The following is a 25,194-nucleotide window of genomic DNA, read 5'->3' on the forward strand; positions in this document are numbered from 1 at the left end:
CTTGGGCTTATTTCTCAGACCTGTAGCCTCTACCCAGGGAAAATCCAACCAGGGGATCGCTCGACTGAAAACCGAGCTTGCTCTGTAGCCTAATTTGCTACATCGAAATATAGGAAAGAAAATGTAAATGTGAGAAGGGAAATGTAAGAAAGAAAAATGAAAATCAAATGGCCTCAAGCTCATCAGGTTTCGAGAGTCTGCTCCTGCTCTTAAAGCAATTATCTGAAAATTTGCTCTTGACTGAAGTGGAAGGGGAATTGTACCTCACCACAGTGCATTTAATGGGGCAAGATTTCTACTTGTTTAAATCTAAGCCTCAAAACACTTGTATGCAACTCACGCTATGCACCAGAATGAGAGCAGAAAAGTCCATGAAGTTTTCTTAAAACGAGTGAGATCCACATTTGTAAGACCAAGACTTGCACATAAAATTAATTTAAGTGGGAAAACTAAGTGGGCCCTGATTTTTTTTTTTTTTAATCTCAGTTTTTGTTATGAAGGTCTTGTAGGCATTTGCCACCATGATGCCTGAACTTTGCAAATGTAAATACACTTATCAGCTCACAGCAGTAGATCATCATTACTGACCACAGGCTGACAGAGGGAAGGAAAGGCTGGCCACAGGAGTCAGCGTGGTAGGGCTCAAACCACCTCGCCTTCAGCCTGTTCCCTCTCCCCAGCGAAAGGCTCTATCATGATGCCCTGTTCTTCACTTCTAAATTCAGTGGCAGGTTCTACAAAAAGTTCTTTTAAAGGAAAAACTCTTTTAAGGAACATATAAACTTTTTTATTTATACTATTTCTGAAGGAAGAGGATGAATACACAGAATAAAACTCTATGCCCTCACTGAAGCCCCTATTTAAAGCCCCCCAAACCTTTGCCATTCTCATGGCATGGCATCAATGCAGAGCTAAATTTAGGGCTCTTTTTTTTTTTTTTTTTCCCCTTCCAAGAGAATATGCTTCAATTCCAAAGACAGAACAACGGGTCCTAAGTTGCACATCTTGACATGCCAAGCCACATTAAAACATCAAAAGAAAAGACAGACAGGTTTTGATCTGCTATAGAAACAAGGTCACTTGAGAGAGGCATCTGCAGTTGCAGCCACCCAAGCCTTAGAGTGAAGCCCCAGTAATCTGTTGCTGTGTGTGACTGAGAGGCCTGATAAACAGTCAGTGGCAGGAGAGGCAAAAAAAAATAAAATAAAAAAAGTCAGTGCTGATAATTAAGGAGGAATCCTCCTGTTTGATTGATTTGTGCTGGCTTAGCCTCATATACTTGCCCATCAGAGTCATAGATTTCTGATTTCATTCTTTAGAAATGTGCTTTGTCTCCTCAAAGATCATTAAACAGAGGTAAACAGTAATAAAAGAGATCCTCATACACGGTCCTGTGATCAGGTTACTTTCTGGAAGAGCCACTGCAATTGAAATTGCAGTAATTTAGAACGGGCTCCTGTGAAGGGCTGAAATGCGAAGCAGGAGAGCTGTGGTTTGTTACCAGCTTTTGAAGAAGGTAAACTAAGTTTTAATAAATCACTGCTCTGGGTCAGTTTCCCCCTCCGTAAAATGGGAATAACAAGATGACAATCTCACCTGGTTGTCACGAAAATGAGTTAATTGGTGGCTATAAACATAGCTCTGTCCTCAAACAGCAGGCAGTGCAGAAAAAGTTTATTTCACAGCAGTTACCAAAGTAGTAGTGTTTCTGTCCTGATGTGTCAGGATTTGTTGGATTTCTAACATAAATACTCAAAACAAAATAAAAATGACTGTTTCTCATATAATTGACAATTCATTTAATCCAAAAGGCGTCAGATTTCAAAGCAGTGTATGACTCTTTCTTTTAAACTTAACTACCTCCAGAACCTGAACAAGGGAAAAGAGTAGAAATAGCCAAGTTTTACTTTAAATCTCTGCCTGCATAAGCAGCAAAACAGTTTTAAAAGAAAATGTATTAAAAACTATAAGGAAATGATATTAAAAATCCACACTAATTTTGAGTATTCAAATAAATGCCATGAACTGATAAAAGAACAATGTTTAAAAGACAGCCTGCTTTTTTGTTTGATTAATGACAATATGATATTTTAAGAACCTTAGAGTTTCACCAATTATATTAAGAGAGTCACTTCAGTGCAGTCTCATGCAAACAAAAGCTAGATTCAAGTTTTCATTTGTCCTTTATCCTATTACAGATACATGGCTGCAATTACTAACTACATACTTGCTGCTCTTTTAATTAAAGTTAAACTACAAACAGCAATGCTGACAAATTCCTAGAGAAAAATAAGCTTTACAGAGATGATAAAAACACTAAAACAGCAAAAGTCTTACTTGCAGCAGTTCAGTCAAAACATGCCAGCCCTGGAGAACTCAGAACCGTAAGAAGTCTTTGCAGTCCAGAAATTCTCCCGAGTTTATCCAGTGTTTATTTACCAAGCTTTAAAAGTCTGTGGTTAGAAGAACAGAGTTAGCTTTCTGCACCATCCACAGCACTACAGAAGTCCTCCAGTAACAGCAGACATGAAGTTTGCTGATAGTTGGGTTTTCTGCTGCTATGTAGTTGCTCAGTACTTGTAAATACAAGCTCTGTGGACAAAGTCCCAAATGACATCACAGGCAGCTGCTTATTGTTGAGTCTTTATTAACTGACTGTCAAAAAAAGAAAAGAGAAGAGGAAAGAAAAGCACAAACTATCTTCCCTGCAGCACAATTTGCATCTTAGTAGGAGTTGCAGTGCTACACACATAAATACTTCTGTTTACCCAACTGATGTTTTCTTAGAATGAATAAACAGTGTTTGCAGGGAAAGCACAAAATTAAGAACAACTTAACCAGAGCTGCAAAATGCAAAGAGTGCAGGGAGAAAAAGAAAAATTAAAAGTGTCAGCAGTGCCTTTTTCAGAATTTACCCCTGCATTCTCCTAATTCTTTTGTTTATTTTAAAGATATGCAACTAGGGGTGCAAATCTGCATGGATTTAAAAGTACAGAGCAAAGAGTTTTAGTAAATTGAAATGAGTATTTCAACTAATGCCTAATTTTAAAAGTTACACAATTACAGACTTCTATCTTTACAAGATTTAAGCCAGTTCAATGTCAGTTACAGTGTGTTCTGAAGAAACTCTCCTCACTTTCCAAGGGTGAAAATATAAGAAAGCAAGAGACAGCCTCAAACGTTGTTTTTCACTCGGTGATGAGGGTGTAAATACTGACCTTTCCTCCCCTGAGTTGGAGGTCCGGGACTAGGAGGTGTTTTGGAGCTGAAACGCCCACTCAGCACCCGGGGGGCAGGGGGTACTCACCTGAGCACTGGCACAGGCACTCATCTCAATCTATCCCCTGTCATTGAGAGCTCCTGCTGAAAGAAAGGGGCTGGGAGCCTGTGCCTTGGTTTCTCAGAAGTCTGTGCTTTCAAGTCAGAACTTCAAACGCTGGAAGGGCACCACCAAGAGCTGTGACAGACAGAGCTCTCTCTTATCTGCACGCTCTTCCACACAAAGAGCTTCAATATTGGGAAACGCCTCGCCACTCGCATCCAAACACCCTTGATTGCACGTTCCACACACAACAAAACAGAAACCTGAGCTCAGAGATGAGCTGAAGCCAAGTTTTTACGATGTTCTCAACTACTACACATAAGAGTAGTAACCTGCATTTCTGCCTGGATTTACAGCAAGCAAATCAACCTGAGGCCAGATCCTTAGCTGATGTATGAACCGTAGCCATATCATGCTAGTCGCAATGACACAGCTGAACGACAGCGGTTAGCACCGGCTGAAGATCTTACTCTTGCCTGCAAGAGCATCATTAAAAAAAATTTTGCGGCCTTGATGACAAACTGCCTCATTTCCCCGGTGCTTGCCCTGAGTGGCAGCGACGCCCTCCTGCCACAGAGCCACGGAGCTCGCTGGAACCACTCGCACCAGCACGCGCTGCCTCTAAACCTAAGCTTGTGCCTTGAAGGAGCTGTGCTGTAATTCCCCTACCTTCGCTCCCATGGCTCATCAGCCCAAGCACACCAGGAACAACAGCAGGCTGTACCACCAGGAGCTGCATTCACCGCCCTGCCTCATGGGGCTGTGCTCCACCTTCTGTCACAGTCAGCAAGGGTTTGTGTCTTCTCCTTAAAACCTGGTCCAGGAAACCTTCCAAATACTTTGAAGATGACATGGGCCATGGGAGTAGTGAGTACTAACACGTAACATGCAATAACGTGCGCTTCAACACATGCAGCTTTAGGCCCAGCTGTGCAAGTGCTGTGCTGCAGCTACTCCTTTTAAAAAGAGAAAAAAAAACACAAAAGAGACTGCATGCTCACACGTACGGCTCCACAAGACATCAGCGGGAACAGGCCCATCCTTAAGATCAGTAGAAGGGGCATGTTCTGTTTAAATTCAATGCCAGCCTGCAGTGCAGCATCTCGAGCCAAGGATAAGATTTGTTTTTTCACCTGCCATTACAAGTACTGATGAACGTTAAATAACACAAAACACAGATTACACTCAGCTCTCTTGACAACAAAACTGGTTTGTAGCATGATGCTCATGCAGGCACACACTTGTAGAAGAAAGCAAGATTCATAAAACAAGAAAAACCCTGATTTGATAGAAAAAGCCAGATACTTCATGAAATGAAAAAGGACAACCCTCAAGAGAAAATGCAGCCTGTTACCAGGAAGTATTTGTAGTATTTAGCAAATTTATCGTTTACTCAACTTCCTAAAGAACTGTGATGTGTTTCCAGGCTAACTACGCCCAGCCGCAGAGGATCAGGAGAGCAGACACCAGGCAGACCTCTCTGGTCAGGCAGCTCTGCAGGGCAGTGGCATCAATTCCCCGAAACCAGTTTTTTGGAGACTTCCACCAAAATAAGTTCTCTCTTAATCCTTTTCAGAACTGGTGGATCTTGCAAAAATAAACGTGCGAAGAAACCAGTATTGAGGCTTGTAGGGTTAAGCAGTAGGTTATTCTTCCCAAGATGAGAATTCCCATGCGGGGGGACAAACAGATTCTGCATTCTTCACATTACAGCCCTTATTACGGGAGTGGCCATTAGCTCACCCTCCAAGTGCATTTATCCATCTAACTTCTATTCTAGGTCATCGTAAGATACAGTTACTGGCTGCGCAGATACAGCTTATTTTTGGCAGGAATGCCATGGCTTTTGTTAGAACAAAACTCACAACACAAGCCTGTCCTTGACGAGCTACAGGTTGACTGCAAAGATAAATGAGTGGAAGTCCTGAGCTACAGCAGTCGCTCCCGGGCTGAACATCTGAGGACTGCATCAAGGGACTAACTCCGCTTCACGCTGCCACATTTTCAATGGGCAGACAGCTCAGATGAGACATAATGAAGTGACCTAAGTACACGCAGACATTAGTAAAGCTTGTCAATTCACCTACCCCAGCGTAGGCAGGATCTGTTAAAAACCCAGTGTCTCATGCTAATACAAATCCATACTATCTCCAATACCGCTGTTTGCTTCTCACCAGCACGAGATCAGAAAACAGCTGGGATCCCGGATGCTTGCAGTCCCTTCTCCACAACAGAGCCATAAAGCCGTGGTGTGAGCTGCTCGGCTCCCATCAGTTGAACAGGAGGTGGGAAGAGCTGAGAGGATTTCCAGCCAGGGCCACCTAACAGCGCAGGGAGTTCTGCGTGCTTCAGGACAGCTTCACGCGGTGAGCCCGCGGGCCGTGCTAAAGCCTTTTTGTACCCGATGCCTGGGGCAAGGGCAGGCAGGCTGGCAGACTGAAGAACAGCATAACCTAGAAGGACTAAACTGCAGGACACTCCCATCCCAACAAATTGCAATACAATACGATACAAGGTTATGTAGCATAATGTAATACAATAGCTCATATTATATAGAATACAATAATCCCAATATGTTATATTATTATTCCACAATAAATACTCAGATCACTGGAGGGCAAATTTGAAAAATAGTAAAATAAATCACAGGCTGCAGAATTTGCCCTCCTTGGAGTTGCATACGGTTGGAAGTCTTGGGCTGATCCTTAAAATATCATAGAAATTTCCCCAGAATGGCACCAGGGAACTGGAAGCAAAATGTTCTTTGAAAATTAAAATTATTCTCTCTTACCATCACAATTAAGTATCAGTTTCATAAAACAAATACCTAAAAGCATGTGGGATCATCACATGTTAGCACAGTAAACACTTTTCTAAGCCTGGGGTAGCTGGCAGGGAGGATAAACAACAGAACCAAGTAAAAATATGTGGAGAGAATAAAAGGAAATGTGTGGAGGCGGTGTATGAATCTCCTCAAATACTCACTGTCAAAAAAGGGTCTTCAGCTGAAGCAGTTTGATCAGGCTGGTAAGCTTTTGATCACAGAAACAGTTTAGGTTTTAACCTTACTAGGTGATTTTTCAAAGCTTTTTACCTCCCCTGCATGTCAAGAATAGGGGAAAGGTCCTCAGCAAAGGAAGGTTTTATTGCTGGAACAAACAATAGATCTCTCCTTTGTCACATTTACGAATTTAAGCTTCAGAGAAAGCAGCAAGTAAGATGTAAGAACAGTAAGTGTGCCCAATTGGCCATTCTGCCCCATCTGGGGTCACGGGACGTTATCCATCTGGTTTGTCCTTCCCAGCCCTGCTCTGCGCACGTACTGCTGCACGCTCCCCACCACCTCGCAGACAGCTCTGTGTAATGGGCTGCACGCTCCCCTGTACCTCGCACTCCGGCACCTAAAAAGACGATATTCCACCTCCTGGAAGAGGACAGTTACACAGAAACATTTCCTCTACCTCACATCCTACGCTACGGGAATCCCGTCCTTAAGTGCCAGGATAAACTTGACTCCATATACTGACAGATAAGAAAAAGAATGGCTAAAATGAAATGTTTTATCTAACCTTTCTAGATGAACTGAGAACTAAAATGAGCACCTACCATTTTTCCAGCTGTAACAGTGATTTGAAATCAATTCCTAAGTCTTTTTCGGTTCCATAGTTTATGCTTCAATAGAATTCCAAAAAAGCATTCACAGGTGAAAATTGATGTGATGCCTTCAAAGGACATTGACTTTCACTATAAATTGCCTCATTGTAAAATACATTTTTAAGCAAATCATACCAAACCTATTTTGAGTGTTGCCACTTGAGCCAGGAAAGGGGAGGCAGAAGCTGGATTTTTAACTTGCAAAGGAACTCAGAAACATTTTAAATGTGATTACTAAATACAAGTACCTTTGACTGGCTTTCATTAATTTCCTGATTTAAGCCATTATTCTTTCTTTGCCTTTCCTGTTGTTTCTGGAGTTGTGAGATTGATTCAGCCACCAGTGACCTCAGCCAGAGTTAATTGAAATCAATGGCATTAGTGCATTCTGGAGCAGGCCCAAAATCAACCTGCATTCAAGGGCTTTTGTATATCCTTAATCACACGGGTAAGTCTCTGAAAATTTAGATTCCAATGGGTCCAATCATTAAATCAGTTATGCAATGTTTGATTTCACATATGGACAGTGGTCCCTCTCTGGTTATCAAAAGCGGTATCTACTAAGAGGAGAAGGTTATTTCCATAATTTCTTTCCGATGAAAATACCTATTTCTGCAGGTGTTGGCGTTCCAGCAAGGCTGGCAGCTAATGGGAAAGCTGACTAAATTTTTACACTCTCCTCCTGCCTTTTCGGACGTGTCCCTGTGTGTCAGGAAGCAGAGGTATCAGCTTGTGAAACACACATTCCTCTGATGTGAGCATCTGGCCTCTTGGCAGCCAAGTCGTGACAGGTTCTGCAGCAGCTGTGATGGCTCCATGCTCTTTCAGATGGTTAAACAGCCTTGTTTTCTAGCCTAGCTGTTTGTTTTCTGCTGCACTCCTGGATGAAAGCCCATTTGCCCTTTTAATCAATGAACTGGCCGTTGGATTGGAGCAATCAGTTACATTTTTGTACATGTCAGAGCAGAGATTCTTGCCCGGGGAATGCCAGCTACACAGCCCTGAGCTCTCGACTCGATGGTTGCACTCCTCCGGCTGCACCCTGACACCCTCACCCACCAAAGGAAGGGCTGGTCATCTTCCCAAAGTGAGGGCGAGTGCTAGCATATCACCCTCCAGCCCTCAGTCACAGAATTGCCTCGCTCCTGTTCTATTAGAGGACCTGGTAATCAGACCGAGCAGAGGAAATAAGGAATACAATTTATATATTTCAGATGGCTTTATAAACCATCCTCCCATGTGCACGCACCAGATGGAGATAAGGATCTGGCTGGAAGCTGTACCCTTACGCTGTGCGGCACAGAGGTAGCAGCACATCAACGTACTAAGGGGAAAACTTCCTCAGAGAAGATTACACAAATCAGAACTAAATTTTATGTAAATTGCTTTTAAACACGTAATGCAAATCCATAATACAGCAAACAGCTCCAAACAGTTCCCTTGAACGAACAAGCACTCGCACTCCTAACAGCTGGGATGGTGTTAGGGATAACACAGCATCTTTTGAAAGCTCTCACAGAGACCAGACCTCCTGAACGCTGGGAGCTGGCAGCCAGCTCCCGGCCATTTGTAAGCCTCTTTCTGCCCTTTCACTCCCAGTGATAACCCATGTCTCTCCGTAACAGATGCCCGCCCTCTTTTCCCCTTGTGCATTACTGCTTGTGGAGGAAAACTAAGTAATGAACTGACTGGGGCAGCCTACTTTCTCCCTTGCCAGGCTTTTACTCCAAGTTCTTCTTGTACTCGCCACGGGAAGCTCTTTTTGTGGGGTGCCACTGCTCCTACTTCTGCCTTTCTGTCATGAAGAGGCCGATTCCTGCTCCTGCCCCAGCAGGGTGAGCTTGAGGCGGGAACACAGCTGCCCACTATCTACCTGCATGTGTTTCATCGATCCCTTGATGAGGACTTAGTAACCATCTGATGGGCCCTATCACCCACTCTATTTGCCAAAGGGCACACACAAAGTTAATCAGTACCCACGAGCAGCTGTGGTCACTGGCCAAAGCGCTGCCGTGAGAGCAAGGCAGCGGCATCGCCACAGGGCCCAGCCACACCAGGGCCTGTGAGGCCCAACACGGTGACCAAAACGGGGCCCTCAGCTCCGCTCTCTCCCAAAGGCTGCAAGAAAACTGCAATCCTGGGACTGTTTGAGAAACATTTATATCATTTAAAGCTCTCTTTGGGCCTTTCAAATTCTGTCTTCAGAGCAGGACGGGGAGGAGCCACTACCAGCATATGACTTGTCAAATCAGAGCCACAACAACACGCCTTGTTTTAATACCACATAATTCCATACTGTGACACACCGCTGGGCTGATAAAAGCATCCCGTTTTCCTGACTGACTATTATAAACAACAGTCTACCCGAAACACCCTGCAAGTACGCTGCTCCCACAGCACCCCTGGGACCCACAGAAAGCTGATCCAACGGCACAGGTAAAACCCCAGGGGGTACGCTGCCTGCTTAAAGCCAAAATGGAGCCACCAACACATTAAAGTCTGGGAGTTGCTGCTCTCTGTACTGCCAACAGGCCCCTGAACAACAACATTAATTCTTACCAAAAAGGGCCTCAATTCAAGGCCTCTGGCCTCCCTCCGCTGCCCTCTTGAAAAATCCTGGGTTGTTGTAGAAGATGGCGATAAATTGCACACCCACTTTCAACACACAGGATTTCAACAATATGCTATGATTACCTTAAATCTGTGAAATATAACAATTCGTAACAGCCAGCTAAACAGTTTTCAGGGAAGGGGACCAAGTGTGGCTTTGCAAAAGGGATGATGAAACAGCCAGAGATTATTTTTGTGACAAGAAAAGTTTCTCAGTCTTCCTGCAAAATAAAGCCCTCCGTTCTGTTTGTCTGGCTCGAAAGGGGCAGGTATATCAAATGAAGGCTGTTCTGGTTTATCACGCTGCCTTCTCTACTACACTACTGAAGATTTTATGGCATGCTATAAAGAGAGGAAAAACTCATCTTGTAATCATATAAACACAGTGAACAACACAGAATAAGTATCAATTACTTTTCAAGTTTCAGTGATAGCCTCAGCCCCTGAGGATAATTTCAAATGGTATGATAAAGACTTCAGTTAGATTAAAAGCATCAAAAGCAAGCTAGCGTTCAAAAACAAACAATTCACTCTCAGCTACCTAAGTTACAATAAATTTCCTGAACTGGCAGATTTCCCTCCTAGCTGTTCAGCTGTTCCTTCCCCACAGGTAAAACAAGTCAATCTGCTTGAGAAGACAATTTGCCACCCAGCTTACTTAACGCCACACATTAAAATAAAATGAATAATTTTGATGTCAAAGCGCTGTTTTAATGTGAACCCACGGTTAGAAGAAACAACCACAACGGAGAAATGCAATCAGCTGCTGCTGACTTCCATACAGATTGGATCTAATATGAAATAACTGTCCAGCTTTTGGTCTCATATTTTACACCGAACTTTCCTCAATTCCTGCAGCAGGTCGCTGCAGATATGTTATTCTCTGTTTGCTTTAATCTCACGATCCACATTTTTCTCAGTGACATTAGTATAAACACAAACGTGACTAACAGAGAGCAGTAGATCTGTGATAAATTTTTATTCATCTGGAACCAAACCAATGATCAAGTCGTGTAACACGCTAGCGACTCATCATAGCTATTGACTTTGTCCCAGCGTATGTGACGGGAAAGTGCACAGTAGTGCAGAAGTGCAGAAAAGCAGTACTAGGTGATATTCACACAGTGCAACGCAGCGACCTGCAGAGGGGCTTGAAGTGTCTTTCAACAAGCTACCTGGGTTATGGGAAGCAGCCCCGTAACGTCAGCTCCCTGCACTGAGCAGAAGGAAGGGAGCACTTCTCAGCATCGCTGCGGTCGCGGTCCTCCACACACACAGCCTACCCGTGGATACATGATTAATGAAATGGGCTATCACCAGCCAGAAGCACTTGCTTAGTGTATTTGGCACATCCTAAAAATAGAAACCCTTTACAGTTTTAACTCGGAGATTCTAGCTCTAATTTGGGTTCTAGGCTGCATTACCAAACTACTTGGATCAAGTCTTGTGTACCAACTGAGAGGTCGGTCATCACAGACACATGGGACAGCTTCTCAGGCATCTCCCCTTCCTTCTTGCTGCTTCCTTACCCCTCGAACAGGATGAATACAGCAGCCCCCAGAACGCAGAAGCGTGTCTCACTCTGCACAAGTTAGCATTACTGGTTGGTATTGCTCATACCATACCACAGGTTTATGGACAATGTCTAAGAATTTTAACTAAGGCCCCAAACATTTCATTCACTGCCGATAATATTGACAATTTCCTTTCAGAGCTCTTCCAAACATCCCAGAAGCTTTGACGTGAATAATTTCTCCAGTGCTCTAAGTTTGGCACATGTCTTTAAACAGATGGAAATTACTGTTATGCAGCCTTAGGACATATCAAGATCTCTTTTTGTTTCCGTAATGAGGCCCAATTAATACCTACGACTTTCTGCCACTCAAATGATTTCAAAATATCAGGATTTCAGCCAGAACAGCCATGCTGATGTGCGCTTTCATGATTTAATCTAACTGTAATTATCTAAACCAATATCAACGTCAGTAATGATAGTCATTCTTATTCTACAGGAAACTTAGGTATTCTGCTATATTCAAAATATACCTCCTATAAAAGACTTCCCCTTCGCATTGCAGAGACAACATTACACCTTAGTGAGGCTTCAAATTAGAGTAATATTATTGAGCTAGATAATCTTTGGGGAAGCCTCCATGGAAGTTTTGCTGCAAAATAGGATGGGACAGAGCAGTTGTCACTGTGTGCAATCTTACCACATGGCAGGCATTAGAAACATCTGCACAGAGAATCAGTGTGGAATAGCTGTTCTGTAGTGTGATTCACTGCTAATGTTGCAGTAACTTTTCTGTGTAGACAAAGCCCTAAAACTAGGTTTCTATTTTTAAGACTTATAAATTTCAAAAGCTTTTACAGAAAATGATAGCCATGAAAATGCAGTATTTATAAAACATTGCAAATGAATAACTTAATTATAGCTTATTTACCCGTCAGGACCAGGGTTACCACTCCCCCCTTAAAAAGTCAGTTTATGAATGCTTGAAATGCTCATGGCAATTCTGGAACTTTGTCCTGTTCTTGAAAAGTTTGCTGTGATTACTTACTATTTTAAAACCAGGCAACTCTAGGCAAATAATAAGATGACATTTCTTCCTAATTAACCATACAGTTGATGTGTTTTTCTCCACCTGCAGCACACTAGAAACCCTTTGAATTAATTTTCAGCAGCTTTGCTTGATCCACTAGGACTGTTCACTCACTGTGGTTTCCAGCTGCTACCTAACATACCTGAAAATTTCCACCAACCTCAGAATCCTGGCTGTCATATTCAAAACAGATTGAGAAATATTTTATTAGTATACCCAGATACATTACAAAACAGAAATGCTTTTCAACCAGGACAAGGCTGAACCAACGTTATTAAAATATAGGTAAACTGAACATAAGCAAACTTCTTTCTTCTCTCCTTCTTTCCTTAGAAAGATTCAATGACAAGACAGTTGACAAGATAAACAATAAATGCCACTGTGTCTTCATGGGCACTATGTACATACAGAGCAGAAATGGTAAATATCACGGCAGGAGTTGGTTTAATATTATATGCTATGATTTTTAAAAATATATTTAATTACTACTGTCAGAAGCTGTGCTAAAAATAGGTTATTGAGCTGCATTTTTTCTAAATGACAGATAACTGTAGGAATGCAGCATTCACAAGGAACTGTTTGTACTAGGCACTGTATTTCTCCTCCACCCAACAGCACTTCCAGCAGAAGATCATATGAATTCTGCAAATATATCAAGGAGAGAATAGACACCAAAGGCTGTAAAAACCAGAAGATCATAGACATGCAAGTATATGCAGGTGTTATAAGCAAACTACATTTTTGTCCTGCCAAAAAGGCCTCTCTAATCTCAAGTCAGTGAGAATGTCCTCATTGCTCCAATATTTTCCCCCTAGCCACAACAATTATTTAAGATACATGTATGCAGCCATTTGATTTTTTTCACCTAGAACGATAACCTCATGTACACATTGAAAATCAGCCTACATATTCGGGCTATCTGTACAGTTATTAAAATACTACCATCAGTCTTCAAGAAGGAGAAGAGCTTGGAATCCAGCTCTTCCTGTAGCCCTGACTCAAGCTAATTCTCCCGAAGCTGAGTGGAGAAGTCGGACCCTACGGGGAGGTTAACTGACGCCAAATCTCTGCTCCGCTGCCCCAGACCTACAGAGCTGGTTTGTTTCGGAAGGGTTTGGTGCTAATGGCTAAAACCACAGCTGCCTGTTACCCAAGCAGCTGCGTAGGACGTGCTGCCCTGCGCTGCACCAGGCTGCTGGCATTGCCAGCGGCCGCTGGAGCTGGGCTCTTGCTTGTGGTCCGCTCCTGAGGCAGAGCCATAAATCAAGGCATCTGCGTCAGCACAGCTTTAATTTACTCAAAATAAAGGCATTATGAACCTATATAAATGCCCCCGCTTCCACTGGGAACAGCACTCTCTGCCAGTGCTAGGAACTGGAAACCCAGCTTCCCAAACCAATGCCAAAGCAGGGGAGAAGCACGGCGGTGCCCGCATTACGCTGCCTGCTGGTGGCCCCGCTGACCCGGGCAGCAGGTAACGCTGCCAGGCCCCCTGAAGTGACGAATCCCATGCCTTCCAATTATCAAGTATTCGTTTTCTATGGACACCTGGGGAAGAGAGTTGCCCTCCCTCAAGATGGCATGTTCTGGAAATGTTTGTGAGGAAAGTAACACCGGTGTTGGGAGCAAGGGGCAGTGCTCAGAGACAGATGTTTATCCAGAATGTTTTCCCCCGGAGTTCCAATGAGTGCTGGAGAAGTCTCCCTGGCCACCTCAGGTGTGGATCTTTACCGCGATCTCTTCTTGCTGCCTGCAGTTACCCCACTACCGGTGTCTGCGCCTTACCACAGCGTTTACCCCTTGCTCTAGAATGTGAGCTTTAATTAAACGTTTCTACACCTTATGCCTGGAAGGAAGATTTATCAAAACAGGAACAGAACATAAACCTTGAGCCTATATAAAGTCTGAGACAACAGCTCTGAAATTCTGCTAGTCTTTTTCAGCATGATGCTGAGGTGAAATAACAGTACTTCATAGAGGCAGCTTCACTGAAAACACCAACTTATTAAATAAAAATTAAAGAACAACTCTTTCTGTTTTTTGCCACTGTTTTCAAGGTGGTCTAACAGATTTTACCTTCAACTCTTACTGCTTTCCTCCCAATGACCCCAAAGGTAAACCTGTATTGTTTTTCCTGTTCAAAACTTTAAGCATGTTCAGAAACAAGCTATTAAAACACTATAATAAATTGAACAACAATATAATGGACTTATTTAGTAGAACTTCCCTAATAATATATATTTAGATGTTTAATACGGCAAAAGCACCCTCCTTTTGAAAACAGCTGGGCTGCTGACCTGTAATTTCAGAAAACGATGGGAGCCGGGGGAAGGCCTCCACAAAGGCCTCCCCAAAGCCTGCTGTGCTGCTGTGGGTGTCACGGGCGCTCAGAAACCGGCTCTTATCCACAAGTTTAGCATCCTGATAAAAAACCCAGCTGTGGGTCTGCTGGTGGCCACTGGGAGCCAGTGGGTTGCCCTGGGCTTTGGGCAGGCGGAGAAGCGAGCTGCAGGGCGGCTCCACAGCGTGCATTGCCAGCAGGAGCAGAAGCCGCAGGGGCACGTCCCGCCCCGCTTGGGCTGATCCCTGTCCCGCAGCCCTGCCTCAGACAGCAAATCTTTCAGCCTCGGGGGAACGGCAGGCAAACATTTTAGTCACGGCACACCGCTGCAGGCATACAAAACCAGTTTTGTTTCGGGACAGAACCACAGAAACAACGAGGCACGGGACTGGGGTCACAGATGCTGGGTCCTGCCTGCTGCTGGCCGGGAGGGCCGGGGCGCTTCCCTCAGCTCCCAGGTGGAAACCACCCAAACCTTCCCCGGCTGGGCGCATGGCACCCGTTTGGCCACAGAGACACGCTTCAACTGAGCTGAGCCGCCCCACGGCCAGGCCATTCCCACACAGGAAGGACTGGAACACTGTGTGGGTACGGCAGGGCCAGGCGAAGATGGAGTGACGTCCAGGTGGGCTACCAGGTAAAAGGCCGCAATGTGGCTGCCCTCCATGCATCATTCAGCTCAGAGAGACGTGAGGTACTTGCACAAAATACCCCCAGATGATTGCACTCTGGTTTTCTTCCCCACCGTAATGAAAGAGATGAAGCTATTAAACTTTCCCCATGCAAAAATCTAATTTATCATCCATACCGAGCTAAGCTTTGCAACCACACCGATGTTCAGTGACGAGTGCTATAGTAGGCAGTCCTTTTGTACAGATTAGCTTTAAAGTCGTCCGCACCCGTGCACCATCTCAAATCTATCCAGCCTTACAGCTTACAGACACTCACCCAATTAATACACAAGTGCCTTTGCAGGGTTATATGGGGGAAAAAAGGAAAAGAAGAGGGAACCCAGTGTACCATCCTCTCTCCTTAACTGAATGCCAGAGGTTGCCCCTTATTCCCATTTCTCTTTCTTTGCTCCTGCTAAGTATGAATGACAGCACCCAATGGGCACGGTTCTGGCAAGGATGGAGCTTCCTTCCACGCAGAAGCGCTGCTCTTTTGAAGAACACACTTCAAGCTGCTAAGTGTTCTTCTAACACACAGCTTTCCAGTGTGAGTGACAGCTCCTCTCCCTCCACAGCACTCAGCAACCACACTGGTGCTAGGAAGATGGATTAAGCTCATCTCTACCTGCACACTGTGCCACAGAAAACAGACCAGAAAGCCAGAGGTCTTCAATCCTTTTGAAGGTGTAAACACATTTTCTGACCTCACTTTCCCAATCACACTTCCACAGGTTAGTTGCACGCAGGGTCTGATAAATACCGAGCAAGTTTAAGGTTAATGTACACTGCTAAAAGATTGGACCACAAAAGTGAAAAGCTTGGACAAGTGGGAGCAAATGCAGTGTGCTGGCAGGATAGTGCTTTGTTGCACCACACAGACCTGAGCAGCTCCAGGACCAAAGCTGGTGCAAAGGTGGGAATTTGGCTGAAAGCTGATGAAGCTATTCCCAGTGCTACTGGCACTCACGTAGCTGCAATCAAAGAAGGCATCTCACCTGAATTTTGTGAAAGCACAAGAATGAATTACCATAGGAGTCACCATTTCTAAGTTTCTTGCTGAACTAGAGCACATGCAAAAATTTGACAAACCTCTTTGTGCAACACAATTTTCAGCACATTGCTGAAGACCTGAATTACTAAAAGGAACCGCACGCCTGTGTGACAGTGTGCGGCAGGGAAATGTCCGTGGTTTGAGCCCTACAAATTCTATTTGCCAAGAGATAGAATTGGAACTACTGGACACCACAGGGGATTAAACAGTTAACAGAAACATAAGAAAATGCACAATTACATAAAATACAATCTGTCAATCAGCTATTGGGAATGGACTACAAGGATGCCAGTGTAAGTGCATGTACTTATACCCAGAGACCTCTTTAAACAGTCGAGCATGATTTACACATACTGCAGCTGTCACGCACACTATTTTTGACATTCAAGAGCCTATGCGTACTGTCACTTGAAGAAATTTCTAGTTATTTGCTATTTTGTAGATCTGTAAATCACATAAATGCTCATATTATTACCATGTGCTCTGACAGAGCACATGCATCAGCAGACCATCTCGGAAGAACTACAGTGATGAATTATTGATAGTATCGCACATAGCTGGCAAACATTTATTTGAAAATCAGACTCCTGTGATACAGAACCTGCTTCTTTCCAATCTTGAGATCGACCCTAATGTAAACTATAGCATACAACAGATTAAAAAATATATAGCCTAGCTCTCAATTCATGTTCTCATTTTTATCATTTGATGGTTCCCATAAAGATTGTTTATTATTGATGTGAAATGTTGGAACCAAAATATCCTGTAGCTGGAAACTTGAAGTCTCAGTGACTGAGTCAGTGTGACTCTTTTGGCCTCCTCTCAATATGCTTTATTTCTTCTGTTGAATAAACAAGCAGTCCCATTCTGTAATGACAAAGCAAACCCGAATTTCCCCATACTGTTTTGACAGATGTTGTCAGGGACTGATTACAAAAACCTGTATACCTAGCAGATATTTACTACTATGATTTTCCATAGTGTAACTGAACTACATGCAGAATAAACTTATATGTCATAAGAAGCTGTGCTAATGAAAAGCCTCTGACTACGGAAATTAAACTGCAAAATAGCTTTTCCAACTGTCGTGAAATCTATTTTTAAAGGCACTGCAGGAAAAAAAAAATGTGTTATTTGTTAAGTTGTACTAACAGGGCACAAACGACCAACGGGCATGAAAGGACCAATTATCAAAACACTTCAGTGTCTGGCTCTGGCACCTTACAGGAGAAGATCAGATCTTTCTCTAAAGGTCTCCTTCCTCAAAAGCTCTCCGTGAGAACAGCCAGACCAACCTTTAGCTGACTGCTGCTTAGCTCATTGCATTTAGTCAGCATTTAGTCTGTTAATAATGGTTTTGTACTCTGTTTTTACAGTTAGTTGGAAAATGCATCAAAGCTGCTGGGCTTCAATTATAGCCAATTATTTTAAAGGGGTTTTGGGGTTTTCTGTTCCAGGGTGGTTGGAGGAGGATACTGTTTAACTGACCACATCAGGGCATTATTTTAACAAACAATAAATACAAGTGGAATGGTGCTGCATTACAATTATATGCAGAATTGAGAAACGGAATGATTTTCTATTCTCAGGTGTTATTGTGCCATTTGTAACTGCCAAAAGGACGGTCCCAGACACCGCCACATCAAGGGGCTTCCTTTTGAATATTATTTTCCAGGTCTGTAGCCCCCACTGGCTCTGACATTTACTTGTTAGATAAGAGAACACGAGTGAGTACCAAGAGGACAATAATCTTTTGAAGTTAAGGGAAAATGAGACCTACTGGATAAGGAGCATCGCTGCGAGGATATTTTCATCACAGCAAGGGTATTTAGACCAGCAGGTTTACACAGGCAACAGGTGTTTTTGCAAGCCCAGGTGACTAATAATTCTGGAAATTAAAAACATGTCACTCTGTATGACTGCCAAAAGAGATATTTCATCACGTCATTTCGTCTGGGCAGAATGAAGCAATACAATTCGTATTTAAAAGCACGTTTCCCCAGTATTTCTCTAGGTTCTGTACAGCCACCAAGATAAATGTGTGTGTATGTATGCGTACACATTACAGATAGGTTCAAATGAATAAATATAAATAAAAGGACATCAACACCACAATGCACTTGGTTGGAGTGGGATCCTAACATAACACGAGTCAAAAGGTCTAAAAAGTTTCAGTGATTTGAAGTTTTCACTGCTCTCTCTGATAAAAGACTTCCTTCAGTGAAAAAAGAGAAGGGTTTTAATTATCTGTGGAAATGTATCATTTGATGGCTTTTCTTTGGTTGTTTGTCTTCAGGTAATTGCATGTTAAGCAAGCCCAAACCTGAGGACTTTGCAGTTTTTCTATTTAGAAGTAAATGGAAACTGCAACTGGAAAAAAAAATAAAAAGAAAGTGCTTAACTCTTCACCAGTGTGGAGTAAAACTTCAAATATATTAACGTAATTAGCATACAGGAGGAAAAGTATCTCAGTGAGAGTTACGATATCTTAGTCTCTACACGGATATGGGCCTAAGTGACTTAGGCTTTCCTGGATAGGAAGAATAAAAGCTAAATACTATTTTAAAAAACATTAATTTTTCCAGTGATTTACTTTATTATTAGAGTACAGATCTGATAGAAACCTCACAAAAATGGAAACTATTTTCTAAGTTACTGTGTCCTTTTCCTAAAACATTTACTCTCTTCAAATGAAAAACATATTAAAATCTGCTGCCATGCTCGGGAAAGATTCTGACCTAGCCACCGTCCCTCCGTGTCATAAGAGTCATTGATATGGCACTCCTTCCATGCACGAAATTATGTCAGAAATTACAAAAGAGCCCTACTAAAGATGATTTTCATTTCATATACTAATTGCCCAGGAACAGCAAGGTAAAAAGAACGTGTTGTACCAGTGGGAATTTAAGGAGCACCACTGAGCAAGCTGCATGTCCGGTAACAGTTCACACAAGCACTCCGACCTCCCTGACACTACAGAGCCTTTCCCAATTTCCGCAAGTTTCCAAGAAGCAGCACAAGGAGTCATCTCCGTCCGCCTGATGATATTCACCTCGGTGACATCTCACTGAGGGGATAGCTCACTGGGATTTGCGCACCTGAAACTGCCCCCGGGAGGCTTGTGAAAACCCTCAGCCCAACGTACCTCCAGGACCCAGAGGAGTAATTCCACTCCAAGCGCTGCCTAACGAAGGGCTGCTGCTGCCAGTGGGAAGGTGCTTGGGTGCCAGAGGGATGCGATTCAGCTCAGCCCCCTGAGGCCAGGTACGGCCTAAAAGCCACTCACACGAATGAAACACCCCAGTGAGGTTGTTTAAAAATCAAGGCCTGGTTTAAAGAAAAAGGCAAAATTCTTTGGGGGGCAACATTATTAAACTAACAGAAAAACAAAAACCGTGGCAAATGTGCGCACAGATGAGAATCAAGCAAAACTTTTATTCAACAAAACAAAAAACTTGAAGTAACGTTCATCCTCCAATACCTTTGAAATCAGTCATGCCTTCAGCTAAAAAAACTGTCCTTGCGAGCTGTGATGATACTGATAATATCTCTAGCTGTAGGGAGTATTAGGTATTTGGAAAAACAGAGTCAGGCTAAATCCGGTCTGCTTGTCCTTGCCTGAGCTGTGGATGTGAAGCGGCCGTGGCGGAGCAGAGGGTGCTGCCACCACACTCCCGGACCCTCCCACAGTACTTTAATGATGCCCCCGCAGATAGTGCAACCTGTGGGCATTTCCTCCCCCCTCTTAATTTATTTATTTTTTTATCTTCTCTAACCCTGGAGAGTCCCCCAGACTATACAACATAGTACTTTTCCAGGCCAACAGCTTACTTCACTGTTCCCCTGAACACAATTAAACTTCAAACTTGAGTTGATTGAAGGGGGATGATGCTTAGCGTCTCCGTGACAAAAATGAAGGTGGTTAAACCCATCAGCAAGTGATTCATTTTTCAGGTGAAATGAGCACCATCAGAAAATAGTAGAATGCAACAGACAACAGAGAAACAGAACAGTTAGGCACAATCTGTAATTTAAATATGATAATTTACACTGTTCTGGTCACCTTCAGCAATCATTACTGCATGCAGTAAGGGCAATGTAAACCGTAACTGGAGTGTGAAGAAAAGATGCCAAGGAATCAGATTAAAAAACAAAAAAGGAAGTGGAATTTCAGCCAGACTGACACGCACAAGCATTTTCTTGAGCGATACATGGCTAGAGTGAGAGAGAGGCTGAGCTGTCATTGATTTCCTTTCAATTATACGAGCAAAGCCAAGAGGGCACAGCATTATTCGTTATACCACCATCTTCCCGGTGGGCTGTATGCAAATAGGGACTAGCACAGCAAAGTTGGATTGTCTCTGAAAGAGCACTTTCAGCAGATGCACACAAAGTGGTTACGTGCGCTTCACCCAAAGGCTGACCGTGGAAGCGCCAGTTCCAACCCCACAGCCACCTGCCTTGCCACCAGCAGACCCCTCAGCTCTGTGTCACCCAGCCCAACACATTTCACAGAGCAGGCCACGTTGCAGGTCCCACCTCTCCCTCTTTCCACCTGACCAGGCTCTAGACAACGGGGTGACCGCAGGACGGCAGCAGAACCCATAGCAGCCATCTCCCCATGCTGCGTGGAAGCCACCACGGCCGCGGCTAACCACGGTCCCCCCCCCGTGAGATGCGCAGAGCCCAGGAGCTCACCACTAGAGCAGGAGGCAGTGGGCCTGGCTGTGGGCTCGTGGCCGGCAAAGGGTGCAGCAGCACGGGGAGGCTTTGCTGAGACTTGGATTCTCACAGAGCGAGGAAAGAAATTCCCAAGACGCTGTATTTGCAAAGCATGAAAGTGCTGTTGGCCACATCCACTGCAATCTCATTGATCTGAACAAGAAATACTTGTAACTATCCGAGGCTGTCAATAATTTGAGAACAAGTTTTGCTTAGTTGAATCTCCGCAGCTGACGCCTCTGCCATTAAAGTCTCCTGTGCTTCATGCACAGAGCTCTACAGATTTATTTCATATCCATTCTATGTTGCTCATATAAAGTTGTCATTTGAAATTATTTTAAGCATAATATTCACAAAATTAATTCAATAAGAAAGCTTACTGCTGAGGGATTCCAATTTTGACTGCTGAAATCACTTGGTCCAATCGTTTATGGTAGTAAATAAATGTTATGAAACCTCATGGAGAAACTATTATCTAAATTACTGAACAAAAACAAAAAAAGCATTTATTATGTTCCAGGAATGCATTTCTGGCAGAGAAAATAACATTCATATACAATGTCTTTTTATAGATTAGTCAGGGGAAAAAATGACTGCATTGATGTACTGCAAACTGTAAGGATTTTTTCTTTCCTGAGGAATTAGAAGTGACATCAGTTTTCATAATATCCAAGAAGAATAGAATATACTCTGTTGAAAGAATTCCAGCTTTTTTATTCTAAGTTATGTTACTGAGACAAAAATTCCCATTGTTTATTGTTTGGCCACTTGTGGATGTGGTGTACAAAAAGGAAAAGTGTTTCAAGCTCTAAAATATTTTTTTCTGAATAATTATTTTATTGTTTTCTCTCGAGCCAGGCAGCAAAATGACCCTACTGAGATCTGTGACAGCATTTGCCAGGGGATTCAAGCCTCCACCTCCAGTCCACAGAATAAAATTGTCCGTGCGGCCACGGCAGAGCGTTCTCAGAACAGTTATTCCTGCATCGGGTGGGTTCAAACAAGCCTCGGCAACAGCCAAAAGCTTTGCTCAAAAAAGGAAGCAGTAAGTACCGGGGTTCTGCAGAGGAAAACAGTCTATGAGATCTTCCCAAACTGCTAAGCAAAAAGCAAAGTGTAGTGGGGGGAAAAAAAAGTGTCCATGTGGTGGGATTTTAGAGTGAAGTTCTAGGGAAATCCACTTGTTCTCTTCTTCATCACTGTACAACAGGCAGAGCTTTGGACTATACCAGTGACTGTCTCTGATCCATCAAACAACTGTTTTTTCCCCAAATACACCTGACTGTGTATGGGATGTGTTGTCTATCCCAGAACAAGACTCTTTATGAAATGTTTCTTCCCCCATAGAAAGTGGAAGGATGAGCTTTTACTCCACCAGTTAAAATTTTCCTATAAATGGTTCATTATGCCATACTTTCATTAGCAAGGAAATCAACAGATTGACCATGCTGCTGACTCTGACTTCAACGGTTCAGGAACTTTTTTTGTCCATCTCGATGCGAAAAGGATAAAAATCGCACGTGTCGAGTTGGTGAGCTACTGCCACTTGTCACAAGTTACCACAGAGTCATCCAGGTCCACATCAGAAAAACCTCTTACACAACTTGACTCAGTCCTCTGGCAAAAGTAGACAGCACCCGTTTATGCCAGTTAGAATTTGTCCTCTATTTCTTTACTGCATCCCAATATTCCATTCAAGAGTATTTCCTTTTTTTTTTTTCCATTCACAAAACTTTGTTTGCAGAATCAATTTTAGTGTGGCATACTTTCCCTCAGAATGAGTGACCCCCAAAGGTTTGTTGTGTCCATTATGTGTAGCCTCAGCATGTCTTGGCATCTCTGTTCTGCAAAAGACATACGTAGTGGGGTACGGTGACTGTCCCATATGCCAAAAGCACGAGCTCTCAAACTGGTTTTAGTTGAGGGCTGAATGGAGAGATCAGGCCAAACGTCCGGCTTTGTACAGCTGTCCTTTCAGGTTTCTGGTGGTCTTCCGCTTGTGGCAGAATCCTGTTCTCACAAGAGTCACCAGAAGGATCCTTACTATTGTCCTCTAAAATTAAAAGCTCTACCAATGAACAGAGTCCCCCTCCAGAAGTCATTTTAGGCCTTTAAGACCAAATGCATAACCTAAGTACCCGCTGTGGAGTAGCTGAGGATTTCACAGCAGAACGCGCCATGCAGCCGCGTGCCTAGTGAGCAGTGTCACACAAAATGAATTTTTCTTCCCTTTCCTGCATTAAAAGGAACACTTGACAAGAGACAAACTACGCTGTTGACTCAAACTTCAGCAGACATTCCACAAGCCGCTGCTTTATGTGAGGCAGAGACCAGCAGCTCTGTACAATCATCATTCATTTCGGGAAGTTCTTCTGCAAAGCCAAGATTATAACAGTTCAAAGAAAATAACTTCGCAACTGTCAAAAGGCAAGAGCACGCTCATCTTTTGAAGAAGTCCTATAACAATGACTGTCATTGCGAGGAGCAAAATTATTTAAGAGCTTCATAGTCAGAGAAGGGGTGATGTTGTGGTTGTTAAAGCACAAGCGCTTAACCAAGATGGTTTGGGTCTTTTTTGTTTGTTTTAAGTTTTGCCACTGTCACCTGGGGGACTTTGGGCCAACCCCTTGCCCATCTTCATTTCTGCCCCACTCTACACCTCTCTTGCTTTGAGGTAGCCTTTTTTTCCCCCCACTCAGTTGATTCTGGCTGTCAAGACCTGGGTGCCAGCAGCAGGACAGCAGTGGCAGGGTGAAGCTGGAGTGACGGGAATGCCCTGGAGAGTAAGGCACTGCCAACGTGGAGCACCACCTCCAGCATTCCTGTGCTGTCCTGCACCTGGTGCACGAAGCTGGATCCCCTCGGTATTAACAAAGTCCAAACGAAGCTGCATCTGTATTCCAAAGTCTTAAATCTTACTGAAGAATACGTTGTTCTCCAACAACGCCTGAATTGGTCAGTAAAGCATATTCCTGGGTGACGCCAATTGTCACAGATTCCAGTTGTGCACTGAGATTCAGCAAGCAAGTTCAGTGCAGCAATGACAATAAACCCCACCTTAAGATCAATTCCAGTGATCTGGGGCAAAGATAAAGTATTTCCTAATGTAAGGTGGACTTCAGCTGGAAAGTAGTAAATGGTGGTTTGAGATGCATGTTTGCTCAGCTCTCTTTTCCCTTACCCCTATCCTCCTCAGACAGTCCCATACACACACACCTTTTTTGTTGTTGTTGTTGTTTTCCTCTTGTGCATGAAGGAAATAGCTTTGTAGGAATAAAAAAATAAACAACAAATCACAAAAAAACTCCACTTCGGTGTCCTGTCACGTAGATAGCCTGCTGCTTTGCAGAAAGATCAATGCTTTTACTATTCAAGAAGATGTGTCTTTGCTTACAGTACCACTTGCGTGAAACGCTTAGTAATGAATGAAAAAAACACATTATCAACGGATCCTCCATGGCAGAGGAAAGGTTAGCTCAGAAGAAGAGATGGAAGGCAATCTCAAAGAGCAAATACCAAATATATACTCTGTGCTGGAGAAATTGTAGCATATGCCTCCTGGTGCTAGGAAGGATCTTGCCAGAGGTACCCATACCTTGAACAACAAAGCCATGACATTCTGGGGAAAGCCTCCATACTTCTCCCCTCTAGGAACCTTCAAATGCACAAAAAAATTAATAAAAAATCCATTTACTGATACTTAGCTTCAAAATTACTGTTTCAGCAACCCCCTGACAGCCTCCTGAGGTGACCAAGTACAGTACAGGTGGAGCTGCTTTCTGTTCTCATAAAGCTCCATCGTCGAGAGCTAGTCAATAAAATATTCTTCCAGTTTTTACTCTCACTAGTGATGCACTGTGTTTGCAGCACGCGCTTGAGGCCAGGCAATCACGAAGCACTTTAAAATACCTTATTTTGCAGAACAGCTGTAATCACACATCCCACCTGCACAAAGAGCCATGCACGCTGAGGCCAAGCAGGGATTGCAGTGCCTGATCACCGCCCCTGCTTCCTGTGTGCCCAGGCCAGCCTTCAGACCTCTCCCTGAGTACCTGTCCTGCAAAAGGAAGCAGGGCGACGTTACCCTCTGCAGGGTTTTGTGAGAGATGAAATTTCACACCTGGGTATTCCCTGCAACACGTATTTCTAAGTTACAAGAGCGTGTAACAACTCACATCACAAAAACCTGCATCACATTATTGAAAATAAGGAGTTAGCAA

The 25,194-nt window shown here is 43.5% G+C and overlaps 1 protein-coding gene across 27 annotated transcripts in view; it reads right to left on the reverse strand.

The window, feature by feature from the left end:
* NCKAP5 (NCK associated protein 5) overlaps positions 1-25,194 on the reverse strand; it is a 440,024-nt gene that overhangs the window by 366,886 nt on the left and 47,944 nt on the right. For 8 of the 27 annotated variants that reach the window (XM_080599367.1, XM_080599360.1, XM_080599375.1 and 5 more), the window contains one exon: positions 2,338-2,453. The exons of 17 other annotated variants lie outside the window; for them this stretch is intronic. The gene's annotated coding sequence lies outside the window, so the exon portion shown is untranslated. Of the gene's footprint in view, positions 1-2,337; positions 3,213-7,224; positions 7,302-25,194 lie in introns of those variants that run through there. 2 more of the 27 variants (XM_080599371.1, XM_080599356.1) reach the window with 2 other exon arrangements.

Source organism: Anser brachyrhynchus, assembly GCF_964034855.1.
Source record: "Anser brachyrhynchus genome assembly, chromosome: 7".
Lineage (NCBI taxonomy): Eukaryota > Metazoa > Chordata > Aves > Anseriformes > Anatidae > Anser > Anser brachyrhynchus.